General features: G+C 34.9%; 1 pseudogene; it reads left to right on the top strand.

Annotated features, from left to right (window-relative positions):
• Positions 1–8,917: 8,917 nt before the first annotated feature.
• On the top strand, positions 8,918–13,245 carry LOC149147222 (adenosylhomocysteinase-like; annotated as a pseudogene).
• Positions 13,246–17,568: the final 4,323 nt, after the last annotated feature.

Genomic DNA, 17,568 nt, shown 5'->3' with positions numbered 1-17,568 from the left:
AACCCATAAAAACCATTTTATCCTAAGTATGAAATGTATGCACAAACATTACATTTTTACTTAGGGGTATATCCACTCTGCCCATCACATTTCATATTAATTTTTGATGTAATTATATGAACCCCCAATATACCTTTTCCTGTATATAATTAAATCCCCTTTGTAATATCCCAACACTTAGTTTTAATCAAAACTATACAATTCCCCCCATATCCTGACAAAACCCACTTAATTTACCAAATCTCGATAAACCTAAGTTAATCTCGTCATTTAAGTTGCACCTGATCCCCTAAGCTCGTGATTAACCCCACGTTAATCACAAACTATCGTGATTAACGCCCCTGGACCCCCCAAACTCTCGTTCATTGCCTCCACGCAAGTTTTCCACTCGATTACCGTTCAATCAACTGCACCCTCATCCGATGGTCCACAGCCATATCAGCTTCACCCAACGGTGGATCGTTACTCGCCCAATAAAGAAGTTTTTCCCGACCCCTCCTTTTCTACATGTCAAGCGTAGAAGTAGATCGAGCGACCTCGCCCAAATACTGCCTCCTCAAAGCAATGCAATGGCTTGGAAAAGTGCCTCCCCACGTAAGACAAGACCATCTTTGTTCACTTAACTAATCTTGCGCCAAATTTTAAAATTTGCCCATTAAAAAATTTTAAAATTTGCCCATTAAAACCCTGAAAACCCTCGTTTTCATCCCTTTTTCCCTGTTTCACAGTAAAACCTATCAAACCTTTCCAGCACCACCCTGAACCTCTACAACACAATTCGACATCCGATTACTTTCAAAAAATTGCCATGCCTCCTTCCATAGACATCACTGTGAAATAAAGCCATCAATTACCTTTCCTACCAACCTATGTTTTCTTAATGATTGTTGTATTTTGTAGGTAATTAGCAGAAGACCAGAGTTTGGATAAACAATTTTGATACTAATCACAAAACTTGTTTACTCCAAGACTCGAAAGGAAATCTATTTAAAAGCCTTCATTTAGAAGAAGAAAACAGTTATACACAGGACAGAGAAAGAAATCATCCACACAAAGACATTGATTGTTAAAACAAAGGAACTAGACGGAGCATATAGTCAAAAGACAAACAGATCAAACATACAGAAAGTTTATCAATAACCATTACGATATGCTGATACGTATAATTATTCCACTAAGTTATATTTTGTTTCAGGCCTTTCTCCTCCGTGATGTTAAATGTTACTTTTTAATTAATAAAATATAGACATGATCTCATTGGCATAATGTGGTGAAGTTGATATTTAATTAAAGTACTTCTACTAAGTTATTTTTTGTTTTATGGCTTTCTCCTCCATGATGTTACTCCCATTAGGTGCCCTAGCATTGCCCAACCTACTTATGTGATGCTTGTTGAGGCTCCTCTCTTTGGCTTCTGTTTTCATCTTTTGCTTCAGAATTAGCATATCTCCACTCTCCAACTGTTTGTAAATTTGCCCTCGTTCGCTTCCTTCAATGGGTTTCTTTCTTTCAAGCCTTACAGAATACCCATAATTTTGTATATTGTTGTGAATAATTGGATAACATACTCTTTGGTGCCAACATTTTCAAATGTTTTCTCTATCCTAAAATAATTGTGAGGCCTTCAAGCACAGACTAAGTGCTTATTAATAACCATGATTTGCAGTGCAACTCCTCTTTCTTTATTGATTCTAACATTATGTTACCAAATGGTAAGTTTATTCGACACTCGAGGAACACCCATTAAATTACTGCAACAATCCTGTTTTGGAGAACAATTTTTTTTAGTAAATATTTTGGTTTATTTATTTCGAGGCATATGGCTCACTCCACTAGTATCCCTTATTGCCATTCAACTTCCTACATGTTGTTATGGTTTTTTTGACGACAACCCCTTTGTTAAAATCATGCATATTGATTTTTCATTGGCAATTTTGGTTGGGACAATGTGAGTTTGTGTTATATTCAGTCACCATTTTGATAAAAATGGAAATGTTTGTATTAATGAAAATAAAACCCACTGGTTAGCTCTATGAAAGAGAGTTTGAACCAGGAGAGTCTGGCTCTGCAGAATGCTATACATTGTTCATCAACACTACACATTAAATAGAATACATGGTTTTAGGGAAGTTAGAACAACATCCTAAGAAATAGAAACTAATTCCTATCCTAAGGCTACATGAACCAACTCTACCTATTCTAGGATATTCTCCATTATCTTCAACACTCCCCCTTAATGGAGAATGGGTTCACATATATGACTAACATCTCCTTAAACATTTGAAATTCTACTTTTCCAAGGGGCTTAGTGAAAATGTCCGCAACATTATCACATGTATTACAATATTCCAGATGAATTTCTTTAGATTACACTTTCTCCCTTACAAAATGGGATTGAGTATCAATATGTTTCGTGTTTTTGTGAAACAACGGATTGTTGACCAACTTGATTGAACTTTTATTGTCGCATATGATTGTTGTTGCGACTGTCTGTTCTTCCCCAACATCCTGGAGAAGTCTCTGCAGCCAAACTGCCTCACACGTTGCTGCACACATGGCTTGATACTCTGCTTCTGTTGAGGAAAAGGAGACTGTGTTCTACTTCTTGCTGCTGCAAGTGATCACCCCAGATCTACGACTGAATGCATAACCTGTTATAGATCTGCGATCATCTACATTTCTTGTCCAATCTGAATCTGCAAATGCTGCCAATCTAACATCAGAAGAGTCAGTATAAATAATTCCATAATCTACAGTACCCTGTAGATACCTTAAAACATTCTTCGATACATTCCAATGGCTTTCAAGTGGCTTAGACATAAATTGGCTTAACACGCAGACTACATAAGCCAAATCAGGTCTAGTGGTGGTTAGGTAGATCAAACTCCCAATCAGCTGTCTATAAAGTGTTGCATCCACCGCTTTTGAGCCATCCTCACACTGCAATTTGATATTTCGTTGTAATGGTACCGGTGCAGACTTGCACTGATCCATTCTAAACTTATCTAACGGGCCTTTGACATACTTTTCTTGAGACATAAATGTTTGACCTAAATCTCTCCAGATCTCGAGACCTAAACAGTATCTGAGTTCACCGAGATGCTTCATCTCAAACATCTATGACATTTGCTGCTTGATTTCATCAATTAGATATATAGCATCACCTATAATTATCAAATCATATACATATAGTGAAATCAGCACTATGCACCCTTTTTCATCTTTCATGGTGTAAATATTAGGGTCATTCTTACTTCTATTATAGCGAGCTTGCAGAAAAAATGAATCAATTTTCTCATACCATGACCTAGGAGCTTGTTTTAGTCCATAGAGTCCTTTCTTCAACCTATAGACTAAATTTTCTTTTCCCTTCTAGACAAACCCTTCTGGTTGCTCTAAATAAACCTCTTCTTTTAGTTCTCCATTCAAAAATGCAGACCTTACATCTAGTTAGTGCAGTATCCAATGTTTCTTAGTAGCTAAAGAAATTAACATTCTGATAGTGTTCAATTTAGCTATAAGGGCGAAGGTTTCCTCATAATATATCCCTTCTTTTTGTGTGTACCCATTGCAACCAACCTAGCTTTCAGTTTTTCTATAGTTCCATCTACATTAATTTTCGTTTTATATAACCATTTGCAACCTATGACCTATTTTCCTCTAGGGAGTTCTACCAATTCCCAAGTGTTTTTTCTGATTATTGAATCATATTCCTATTCGATGGCTATTTTCCATTCATTACTTTCATTTGCTTCTATATAACTAGACGGTTCAACAGCATTCACCATACTAGTTAAAAATTAATTTTCCCTATATCTTGCAAGCATTTGAGCTTTCCTACATGTTCTGCTGAGTGGTGGGGTGGTGGTTTCAAACCTTATTTCTTCCTGTTGTTGCTGCTGTTGTTGTTGCTGCTATTTCTATTGTTGTTGTTGTTGTTGTTGCTCCTATCGCTATTGTTGTTGTTCATCCTCTGCCTTTGTTTGTTGCTGATCCTGATTGTTCTCTGCATCTTCTTCTTCAAAGTACAGGATGTCCCATCCATCATAGCGCTCATCAGTTTCTTCACTATCCTGCTCATGGAATTTAACATCTCTACTAACAAAGATCTTGTGAGTAGAGGGATTAAATAATCTGTATGCTTTATATGACAAACAATACCCTATAAAAGTGCATCTGATGGATTTTGAGTCTAATTTATTTCTATCTTCCTTGGGTATGTGGGAAAATGCTTTACATCCAAATATTCTTAAGTGTTTTACTGCAGGCTTATATCCATAGAAAGCTTCAAAAGGAGTTTTAAACTCGAGACTTCTTGTAGGACTCCTATTTTTTAAATAAACAGCAATACTCACTGCTTCAACCCAAAAACCATTTGAAAGATTCTTACCTTTCAGCATACTTCTCGCACATTCCACTAGAGTTCTGTTCTTCCTTTCTGTTGCTCCATTCTACTATGGGGTATGGAGTACTGTAAATTACTGCAAAATTCCATGATTTAAAAAATATCTAATCAACTCATCTTTCCTATACTCTCCCCCTTGATCAGAACGAAGAATTTTTATTTGCTTCCATGTTTGTCTTTCAATCATATTTTTAAATAGCTTAAAGTATTCGAATGTATGACTCTTCTTACTTAATAAGTACACCCATGAAAACTTCGTACAGTCATAAATAAACAGTAGGAAATACACTGCACCTCCTAATGATTTTGTCTACATGGGACCACAAAGTTCTGTGTGCACTAACTCTAGTATATCCGTCTATTTCTTTTCTACTCTAACAGGGAATTCTTCTCTATGCATTTTTCCTAAAGTACAAGCATCGCAATCATTATGTACTTGCTTTAGCATAGGAAGATCTCTTACCATTTCTTTCCTCTGTAATAACAGCAAATCATTGTAATTGATGTGGCCGAATCTCTGGTGCCAAAGCTCTTATGTAGTCAGGCTCACTGTTGTCAATGCTCGAACCAATTCAAGTCTCACATCCAACTTGTATAGTCCTCCTATTCGGATTCCTGTAGCAATTGTCCTCATTCCATAAAGCAGATCCTTAATGTAATAGTTATATTTTAAAAATTCAACTTTCAAATCTTGATCTATAATCATTGATACTGAAATGAAGTTCTTTGTTGTGCCAGGCACATACATTACATTGTAAATTTGTTTAATATTACCATTAGGTAGAATGACAGAAACTTTCCCACATGCTTTGATTTGATGACTTCTATCATCTCCGAGGTAAATTTGTGTGCCTTCGTTGATCTCTTTAAAATCCTCCAACCAGTGCTTGTTCCCTATCATGTGTGTTGACACTCCTTAATCTACATACCAGATGTCTGCATCAACATTTTCCTCACGATCTGCCATGAACAACTTTAAATTCTGCACCTGATCACTATTAGCCAGATGACCTGCATGTGTCTTTGGCTTCTCTTGTTCTTCATGATACTTGTTTTTCCTACATTCCCTGGCAATATGACCCAATTTTATGCAACAAAAACATTTAGTTTCAGAGTAGTTTTTATTCGGATGCATACCTTGAGTCAGATTTGGCTTATGTGAACTTGATTTGTTTTGTTATTGTGGACCTCCTTTCCCTTTGTAGAAGTTCTTCTTCACCATCAATGCAAGATTGGCACACTAGGGCTTCAGAGTCAATCTCCTCTCTTCTTCCTGCATCAGTATAGCTGTCAGCTCTTCAAAATGTGGGATCTTTTCTCTCGCATTGATCCCAGTAATGAACATCTGATAATCATCAGTGACACCATTCATTGTAATGGTGACAAGATCTGTATCATCCATTATATGACCAATATCTGATAATTTGGTTTTCAGATCCTTGATCCTTGCTACGAATGAAGTAATCGTTTCATACTCCTCCATCTTCATGGACAAAATCTTACTCTTGAGGAACAAAAGATGACTTGAATTTCTGATTTCATACAATTCCTTTAGAATTCACCAGATCTCGTTAGCTAACTTACCTTCTCTAATGTGTGGTATAATGTAGTATTTCACTGACATCTTTAATATTGCCCTTGCTCTGCTTTCTCATTTCTCCCAATCTTGGACTGATGCTGATCCAGCCCCGAGCCTCGGCTCATCCCCATTCACAATTTTCCAAGCACTCTGAACTTCTAGTAGATTCTGCATCTTAAACTTCCAATTTGCATATTGGAACCATCAAGCTTCTTACGCTTGTTCATGCATGCTTCAAATATGTTATTATTCATCTTGGTGATTTAGAAAAGAAAAAAAAAAAATCGACAGGTAAAAGATGTTAAATTTACCACAGATCTGTGACAAAGACAAATCACTGTTGTTAGATCTCACAACACACACACAGATCACCGTGGCTTTCATCTCAGCCTCTAGACAACCTCCTATTGTTAGCTACAACCTTGTTCTTGGCTTCCCCACTCAGCCTCTCTCATAGCTACATCCTTGTTCTTGGCTCCCTTTGCAATTTATTTGATTTACACGATCGTTGCAGATATATACCCAATATCAGAGACCAGTTGCAGATAAACACCAATTTTCTGAGACTAGTGGCAGAAATACGCCCAATTTCCGAGACCGTCACAGAAATACACCAATTTTCAAAGAATAGTCACAATTGTACACTGAAAAAGTGCAGCGATCGAAAAAATGAAAATTTTGTGAAGTGTAGTAGTGTATCGTCGCAACTGTCCACTCAAAACCTATGAAAATTTTAGTTCAGAGATCCACCCACCAGCCAGCGTACAGGTTCCTTAGCCCTTACTCTCTGATACCATGATAAAAATGGCAATGTTTGTATTAATGAAAATAAAACCCACTGGTCAGCTCTACGAAAGAGAGTCTGAATTAGGAGTGCCTAGCTCTGCAGAATGCTCTACATTGTTCATCAACATTACACGTTAAATAAAATACATGGTTTTAGGAAAGTTAGAACAACATCCTAAGAAATAGAAATTGATTCCTATCCTGAGGCTACATGAACCAACTCTACCTATTCTAAGATACTCTCCATTATCTTCAACACATTTTCATAAGAGCTTAGGGCTCTTTCCCTTGGCCATGGGGTTAATAATGTTTACCTTTGTGTTCAATAGAATTTTCATTGGATGCCTTCCAGAACAAAGCTTGTGTTAGTAAAAGATTTCATGTGTTTTGTTGTTATTCTATTTTTATTTCACTTGTATGTTTTAGCTATAATTAAGCTATCCTCTATGCTATACGGTGGCTTGTACATGTATATTGCCATGCAAAACATCGAGTGTCCAAAGTTGGCTTCAACTTCAAAAACCATTAAATGTTCCAGGCTTTCTAATTTCTCCATTTTATTGTTAATAGGTAGTCTTACGATGTCAACTCGAGCGAGAGTTTTAAGAAATCACTAGGGTCCTTTGAGAAAACGTTGTGTAATTACCTTCTTTTTTCTTAATGATCATTGACCTTACACATGGTGCAATGGAGGTATACAAGATGCTTATTGATAGAGAATATGACATCCCAGAGAGGAAGGCAGGACAAAACCTTATGCCCAAACCAAATGATATTCTTATACTCTCGACAAGAGTACATCAACGTGTGGAAGATCTTCATGACTCCATACAGGCTTTAGTAAGTAGGACAGGGTGTGGTGAATATGAAGATAACAATATTATCAAGGTGAAAATATGTGTTCCAGATATGCATCCTTTTTGCGCCAAAAAAAGCAATATGCGAAATGAATGTTTTGTTATTTATCTTGGTAACGTGGCAACAAATTAGAAAATCTGGAATGCTTTGCATCTTGAGTTTGGCAATGAAATAATCAATTTGGCTATGCTTGGGAAGGTAGTATACTATAATACAAAGGTGTGCACTTGTGCTGTTTTAGGCCTCTATAGGATTTGAAATATCTATTTTTGTCATTTTTTTTAGTGAACTATAATCTAACTGGTTGAATGTACAAGCCAGAAAATGAGCCCCAACCTAACTAAGTTTTACAGGACTATAATGAAGACAGTGTCAAAGAAAATGAAGATGATATAGATATATTGAGAAAAAAACATTATGAGTCCCACATGTTGAATGATTCTCAAGCTTCTACTATATTTAGTGAAGTTAATGCTACTAAGAAGAAAAGGCGTCCCTATATAAATCCGATCCAGGGCCCCCGTGGGATAGGGAAGACCTCAATGCTTGTTTCACTTCTTTCTGTCTTCCTTCATCAGAGGTACAAAGTACTAGTGTGTGCACCAACAAACGTTGCAATATCAGAAATTGTGATGAGATTCTTGAAATTAGTTACAAGTCCATCTGATGAGTGCCCTGATATATGCAACTTTCCCTATGTTTTGACCTTGAGTGACCTTCTTCTAGTTGGAAATGAGGAGCGATTGGATGTTGAAGGTCCTCTGGAAAATATTTTCCTTCCATATCGAGAGTAATGCATGCTAAAATGTTGTGTGTGAGTGACAGGATGGAGGCAGAGAGTGGCCTCTTTTCTTGATTTTCTTGAATCGACAGTTTCATAATATGAGGTTTTTCAATAAACATCAAAGAAGACACAATCATTTAACTTTCTACAATTTGTCATAAAAGGTCTTGGAAACTTCGCTGCAGACTTATTTGAGTGTGCGGGGATTTTATTGAATGACCAATCTCAGAGAAACAGGATTTGGATTATCTGACTGAAGTTGTTGGGTGTTTTGTAAATCTAATTCAGAAAAATGGATGTAAGAAGAAAATTATTAGAGCATGCTTTTCCAATGATGTAGAAATCTATGCAGAGGTAGCAAAGTGCACAGAGATATTTAGAGAGAATGTTTAACAATAGAAAGTTCTTAAAAGAATCCCTTTGCTTCTTGAGAAGTGAATGTATCCATCTCCTAAGGAAGGAACTATGCTGTGCAAGAACAATCCCTAGGAAAAACATTTTAAAAATGTGTTTGTCAGGTGCTAAAGTGGTATTTTCAACTGTATCATTGTCTGGAAAGAGCTGCATGAACTTGGCAACACCATTTTACTGTTTGATTATTGATGAGGTGGCCCAGCTCAAAGAGGCCGAATCTACAATTGCACTACAAATTGAAGGTGTAACACGTTCATTTCTGATAGGAGATCCAAAGCAGCTACTGGCAAAAGTAATGAGAAAGGTTTGTTTATAGTGGCCTTTTCAAAAGTATCTACTCAATTTCGTTTTCCTAAAAGTTCTTATAAATATATTAATTCCATGAAATGATTGGTTCATAAACTTGCGGAGAAAATGAAATATGGAAGAAGTCCCTTTGAAATATTTTAGAGGCTTGGACACCCAGTTCATCTTCTAAATGTACAATATCGCATGCATCCATCGATAAGTCTTTTCCCAATTGGGGAGTTTTATGACAACCATATTGAGAATGGTCCCAATGTGGAAATGAATCCATATAGCTATGGCTATATCACATCGGAAATGTATGGAACATACACATTCATCAATATAAAGGACGAAAGAGAGGAGGAAGATAATTTTGGGAAGAGCAAGAGGAACATCATGGAGGCTCTGGTTGTCATGTACATACTTTCTAAATTGTACAAAGGTAATTTCACTGTTTTGTTTGATTTGTATATATACAAATGTTTTTTCTTATGTCCTAATTGGACCATTTTCAAATTGGTGTAGTGAAATGTCTAATTAGACCATATTCAAATTGGAAAATTATTGTAGTGAAATACCTTTACAATTTCAAGTGGGTACATATGTGTCTTCAAGTAATGATTTTTTTCTTGACTATTCAAGTTTCGAAAAGTATGTTTATCTCAAATGATTTATAATAATGCACTTGTTAATTGATTAGTTTGGCCCTTCATGCCAAAGATAATAAGAAGAAATGCATTCTAAAGGTTGTTCAATATTATTCTTAAATTAAAAGAGGAAAAGCATAAAGAAACAAAAATGTGTATTAGTTGGATTTTGTGTTATGTAAGGTCTATATCCATGTTTTTTATATTGATAGAATCTCATATTCTGAGTTTTTTTTGTTAAGAATTGTTCATTGTTTTCATTTTTAGAAAACTAGTATCACTTTCAAGGAAAAACTTGTGGAATATTTTCTCTTCTTCCTTGCAGTATCTTGGTGGAGGGCATCTAAACTGCGAACCATAATGGTGGTTGGTAGTCCTGAGGGAATTTTATTGGATTTGAACTTGTGACCTATAGTCTCCTCATTAGCAACATGCCTTGGGCAGATGGTTCGATTAAGCTAACTCTTAGGGTTGAAATTTTGGTTGTAGCCAAAATGGTTAGTGTCTAGTCTTAAGGATGACAAGAGTGTTGGCTTTGATCTGCTTATAGGGTTAGTGGAGTACAAGATGCACACATTTGACCACTAAATTTGGGTGCTCCCATGGCAATCTTAAGGGCCAAATGCTCTCATGGGAATTGAACATTGGTCATTATTGAAATGCTCACCATTCCTCACCAATGGATCCAAATAGCTTTGGGCAACTAGTAGCCATCAATAACATCTACTCCATCTGTTGGAAAGAATTTTCTTTGAATTCTTTATACTACAAGCTTAGACAACAATAGGCTCATCCATAGATAGATTTAGAGTCTTTATAGCGAGGCATATGATAGGTGTTTGTGAAGAACACCAAGGATCCATAAGGTGTGTGTATATATATATATATATATATATATATATATATATATATATATATATATATATATATATATATATATATATATATATATATATATATATATATATATATATATATATATATATATACATACATATATATATAAACCAACCAATTCCCTTTCTCATCAGACTTTTAAGTATAGGGAATCTTCCTGACAAACCTTAACAACAGTATATTAGATGCTTGCTGCAAGGGAGGATGCCATACACTGTTTCTACTTGAAACTGTTTCTGAAGAAGTAGTTTAACTGACAATAGGCCAGAACTTTTGCTGTCACACTCCCTTGATTATGACTCTGATCTTTCGCAGTAGGTGATGGTGCTGGATAACAAATCTTGATAATTGTATATCAAAACAATGGACTACTACCGATCTCCAAAAAAAAAGAGAATTCCTTGTATGGTCGTAATTTTCTTGCAGGATGATACACCTTGGATCAGGTCGGCTCCAAAAGAGGACATACATATATGAATATGTATAGTACTATCATAGTTTGATGCTTGAAACAGATACACCAAAACCACACCTCAATAGTTATAATTTTTCTTCTTGAAGACTAATTATGGATTGATCACATTCAGGTCTGTAATAATTCACAAGGGTTCCATAAATTTATTGGATATAGAGAAATGAGATGAATATGCCGCAGATGTAACCACTTCAAAATAGGTTCTTACTCTCCCAACCATATTGACATTTTCTTGTGATGAGATGCCCTAGAGGGTGAAGGGTCACAAGTACGTTTGTTATTAACAAGTCTTTTGATGTTGGGACATGTGCTCTGGATAAGGGTTGAGAGTCTGTAAATGAAGAGCTTGTACCTGGTATTCTTGATATTCCACAGACAAGGCTTCATTGAATCTCTGCTTTCCTTACAAAGAAGGTTGATAAATGGACCATCCAAAAACAAACCTTTGCTCTTCCTATGATTCCTATGCACAAGGTTATAGAGACATGTTGAGATCACTTAGGTTGTAGATATAACACATTTCCTCTCAAACCTAAAAGAGGATCAATACCATTGCAAAATTTAATTGGTGCTTGAGGATTATTTTAATAAGAGAATGTTCATAAGATGATAAGATTAAGAGATGTCGGAAGACTGATGCTATAGAATATCATCAATGTTGATTTCCCAACCGGGCCAGTGAAGTTAAATTTGATAGATGGCTTACAAGAATTTGATTTTTGAAGTGGCCACACTTGTCAACCATCACATTCATTTTTTAGAATCTAACTATTGAGAATTCTCTGAAAAGTAAATCCATTGTTGTATAAATGTCATATTATCCACCCTCTATTTCTGAAAAGCATGAACCTTCCTCTCATTCTTCCATGACATTACCGAAAGTTAGCAGGTTTAGCATTACATTTTAGGATTCCCTAGTTTCCACTAAACTAAAAAAAAATAAAATTAATTTTCATGGTGCTGAATCAATGTGAGTTCATGGTGGGTGTAGAAGCATCTTCATATTTAAAATCAAATACCTTTACATATATTCAATTATCTGGTTAAGATGGGTTAATATTAGCTAAGTTTTTATAAGCTGATTGGACTTGTATCGAAGTTTTGAATTATTGTGAATTATAAATCCAAGGCCAGATATCTCAAGTCTTTTTTTCTTCAATTTTTTTCTATTTGATATGCATGTTGTGATGATTATGAATCTCTTTCTTATTTTGCAGTTTGACAACTTGTATGGATGTAGGCATTCTTTCCCAAACGATCTTATGAGAGCCGCATATGTCATGATTGTTGGTAAGGTTGCTGTTGTTTGTGGGTTTGGAGATGTTGGCAAGGGTTGTGCTCCAGCCTTGAAAGACGCTGGAGCTAGGGCCATTGTTACAAAGATTGATCCTATCTACGCCTTGCAAGCACTTATGGAAGGCCTTCCTATTCTCACCCTTGAGGATGTAGTTAGCACTATTGATATCTTTGTGAAAACCACTCACAAGAAGGACATCATTATTGTAGATCACATGAGGAAACTGAAGAAAAATGCCATTGTTTGTAACATCAGTCACTTTGACAACACGATTGATATGCAAGGCCTTGAAACATTCCCTGGTGTTAAGAAGATTACCGTCAATCCTTTGAATGATAGGTGTGTGTTCCTTGACACCAACAGTGGCATCATTACTCTTGCAAATGGAATTTTAATGAACTTGGATTGTGGAAGTGGCCACCAAAGTTTTGTCATGTCTTGCTCCTTTACAAACTAGGTAAATATTTCTAATGCTCTGCAAACATTGCTTGTACATACTAGACTTCTCACGCATACCATTCTATTGATTATATTGTTGTGTATGATCAATTGCTACATAGGTGGATGTTCCATAGATGGTTCATAATCGCTACGTTTTTTTGTGGGTCATTGCTTAGTTAGAGCTTTGGAATGAGAAGAAATCATGGAAGTATGAGAAGAAGGTTTATGTGTTGTTTAAGCATCTAGATGAGAAGGTGGCTGCTCTACACTTGCCCAAGTTGGGTGCCAAGATAACAAATCTTTCTCCTAATCAGGTAGAGTATATCAATGTGCCTGTTGAGGGACCTTACAAGCCTTCTCACTACCAATACTGAAAAGATCTGACATTTGGGATGGCTTGTTGGACGAGGAGCAAATGTACTCATTGTTTGTAAATAAAAGGAACTCTAGCATTTATTTTTGGCAACTGTGTTGTTTCAAGCGACCTTACAAGCCTCCTCACTACATACTACAAAGATGAAATTTTGGGTGAGACCTTCTTGGTGAGTATCAAGTAGCAATGCTCCTCGACATATAAAGATTTGGCCTCTCTTTGTCGGCATCTCCATTGTTTGGGTAGAATTATAATAAAATTTTTCTATCGCTTGTATGTGTGGCTGCTGAATTTCTTGTAGCATCACATCAAGCATCTCGTTTTAAGGAAGCATGGGCTTGCAACACCCAAACACCAAAAACCCATGCACCTTTATCAGGACCTACTTGTATGTTAGATCTTACAGTTATGTTTTTAATAAATCATTTTACATACTCTTGTTGTTTTTTTGCCCAGTTAAAAGCCTACTCCTTGTCTTAAAAGTTACCATGATATTGAGTTAATATTAGGCATGGATTTTCTTCTCCAAACTTCATATCATACTCTTGATTTCTCTATCATGTACCTTATGGTCGGAATTTTGTGTAATGTATTTTGAGAGACACTCTATTTTTCCAATTTTCATACAAGGAATTAACTTTTGTTAACTCTATTTCCTAATTTCCATAGGAGGATGGTTTATCTTTAGATGGTGGCAAATGGTATTGGGTTGTTGGAATTATGGTTTGAGTTACTTTTGTCAATTTGTTCCTCGTAATGTATTTTCAAAGTTCTACTAACGAAATTGTGAATGGATATGCATATGCTCAAGATCATTTCTTTGATGTGATCACCAACACAATTGCTCTAATTGCTGCTATTCTTGCAAGTACTCTGTACTAGTGGATAGATCCCGAAGGAGCAATTGTGGTAAGCAATTCTTTGACCTTTTTCTTTACAGTTCATAGTTTGCAACTTTTCACATGTTATGCTTATCTATTTCGTTGAGTGTGCGCCATTGTTTCTTCGCACTAACTAAAGAAGAGTAGTTTGTCTTCCATTATGTCATCGTCTCCATTTTATAATCAACATCCACTTATTTAATAAGAAACTCGCTGTTGTTTTTTTCCTTATCATGATATTGCTTTGCATTTAGTAGCAACATAGATGGAATTTTTAGCACATGTTTTCGGTCATCAATACTCTTCACTGTCATAAACAATGCCTGGTGTGGAACTCCCAAGCCATAGAGGACCCAATAATTGTGGAGCTAGGATGGAGCCATGAATCTATCCAACTTAAAATTCAAAGGAAAAACATACTTTGAGTTTATTAACTTTTAAGTAGGGAGAACTGATTGCAAAGGTGCAAGAGAATATATCCACTCCATTTCATATCTTTTTCTTTGATAACGACTTAATCGTAGATTATGGATTCACAAATCATTATTCTATTTGTTTTACGTTTGGAAATCAAGACATTTCATTATAGAATTTTATATGGGTGCATATACACAATAATAGACACATACATGTGTGGAGAAGAAGATGAAGAAAAAGATTTCTTAACGTGGAATGAAATCTCAACACAGGGATATGCTATTGTAGCAAGATAGCTTGCATACATGAACATTTAACTCTATATTAATAAAATATTTTGAAATTTTTTGTAGAGATATAATTCGTCTCTCTTTGCACCTTTTGGGGCAATTTCTAGTTTTAGTAAGTTTAAAATATGGTCTACATGATTACAGTTTTTATAAAGATTATAGATCGTGTCTCAATTTTCTTTTTGTTTTTTTTTGTTTTTAAATCAATGGCTATAAATGTAGTTTTCAGGTTTGCCATAACTCTTCACGTAATTATTTAAAGTATGTTAGCTCAGTGGAAGAGCGTCTGCCTTACGAGTAGGAGGTTGGTGGTTCGATTCCACTGTGCACTAACATGAATTATCAACGATTTTGTAGCTTATTTTTAATTAAATGTTTTTTATATCAAATTATTTCAATGGTGATGTATTTCTGGATTCATTGTTTTATATTATCTCTAGAGAGACAAAAGAGATCTTTAAATAAAAATTTATTGTCTCTAGAGAGACAAAAATGAAATTGTCTCGAGAGAGAAAAAAATGAAATTGTGTCCTAAGAGACAATAATGCTTGTGTTATATATTTTCTTTAAAGAGGCATTTTTTTAAGACAATAATTTTTGAGACACACACTTAAAGACAATATTTAAGACAATACAAAAGTTTTTTTTTGTCTCAAGTTAAGACAATTTACCCAAAAATTCTCTCAAATATTGTCTTAAAACCCCCCTTTATGTAGTAGTGTTAGGATCAAAATATGATAGATGTTATTATTATACAGGAGCTCAACAAGATATCATGGAGGACATTTACAGGTAGTGCATACTTTTATCTCATACTATAATCATGGATGACATTTTATTTGATCTCTTACTATACTTAGGATTAAAAGATGATAGATGTCATTATTATATATGAGCTAAACAAGATTATCATGGAGGAAATTTACTGGTAGAGAGTCAAGGTCACCTAGGTCAATCGTCCAAGAGGGTTGCGCCCAAAGATGGTTTTCTAAGATGAGTACTTGGAGTTGAGAGAGGTGCTCATTGTTCGACCCAATATAAGTTTCACCGCTAGATGCATACTCTTCGCATTCCTCTAGGCCAGTTCAGAGTAGGTTCTCATAGACTTTGGGTAGAGACAGACCACTAGGTGGATAGACTAGAGAGACTTTGTTAGTTATGTCATTTACAGGAAGTGGAGACCAGGGTGCACTTCATTCTTGGATGTCGTGTCTACTACGTGATCAGAGGAAGGTTTGATTGCTTGTTCGGAGATTCTCAGACTCTCATGGACTTTTTCAGGTATCCCGATGAGAGATGTTTGGCCTTATATATGCAGGAGGCTCCTAGGTTCTAAGCACATATTCTTCAGCCTCAAACCAGACCCCACACAGAGGATCACTACATTTTTCAGGGAACTACCTTCAGACACGGGCACCAAGAGATCGAATGATACCATTACGTATCGAGACTCAAGATCAGTGAGGATCCATGGGACCTCACCCTACCACACGAGATCTCAAATGCAGTTCAGTATGAGATCCGTTTGTGGGAGACAAACTAAGTCCTCCAGCATTCAACACCATGCTACCCCCAGGAAAATATGTAGTCAAAACTCTTCACTTGCCATCAACTCTTCATCGAGTCAACAAATTTTGTTGGGTTTCTTGAGTGTTTTTTATTCAACCTCAGATATTATGAGAGATGGGTCTAATCCTAAGACCTATTAGCTCCTGGATCTTTTGTGCTAGGGCCACATGTTAATTTACTTTATGCATTGTAACTTTTATAAGAGATACTTTGGTTCTCCCGCATTGACCTACTTTGTGGTCATTAGTTGGACATAAATAGAATTATCTTATCTTATCTTATCTTATCTATCATTCAAAGTTCAACGTTATATTTCATAATGCTATCATGGTTAGAATAATCAATGTATGTTGCACCATTTATGATTTGGAAAATCATGTTATTATGGTTAGAATAATGAATGTATGTTGCACCATTTATGATTTTGAAAATCATGTTATCATGGTTATGTGGAAAATAAATTGAATATGAGATAACAATAAAACTTATATTGATGTAATAGGTTATGTGTTACCATTGTATTCATAATTTCAATAAAAAATGACTTCTTGGAATTTCATTAAAAGAATTGTATTTAGTGTATTTATGTTATATGAATAGGAGATAATAATAAAAATTCTATTGATGTGATAGCATATGTGTTAGAATTGTATTTATAATTAAAAAAAAAAATGACTTTTTGGAATTTCATTAAAAGAATTTGATTTAATATATTTATGTTATATGGGATTCTGTATTTGAGTGTATATAATATATATAAAATTTTAAATTATAAAATCAATTAAATTAGTTTATTATAATCTACATAAAACCAATTTTATAGTAAATGTATTTTGTTATCTCATTTTCTTAATTTATTTTATTCTCTTTCATATTTCAAATTTAATAAGTGTAATAAAGATAATTTTTCAAAATTTATAATTTCATAAGGAACTTTGAATTCATATATTAATATTTTTTTGTTTTTTCCATACTTAAAAAAATGTTTAATAAATATTATTTTTTTTAATTACATTCGAGGATTTACTCTACATTTATAATTGAATTTATAATCTATTCTTCTAATTATATTTATCATCTATTTCGATTTTTTTTTTTTTTATAATCTATTTCATATTTTGATTTTTTTTGTGTTGACAACACAAAATTTAGAATTGCATTTCAAAA

The sequence above is a fragment of the Pinus tabuliformis genome, chromosome 9 (genome assembly GCF_031772625.1).
Source record: "Pinus tabuliformis cultivar Carrire ecotype Pingquan chromosome 9, CPIR1, whole genome shotgun sequence".
NCBI lineage: Eukaryota > Viridiplantae > Streptophyta > Pinopsida > Pinales > Pinaceae > Pinus > Pinus tabuliformis.
Note: the sequence above shows the minus strand (reverse complement) of the source record. Positions and strands in the feature narration are given on the sequence as shown.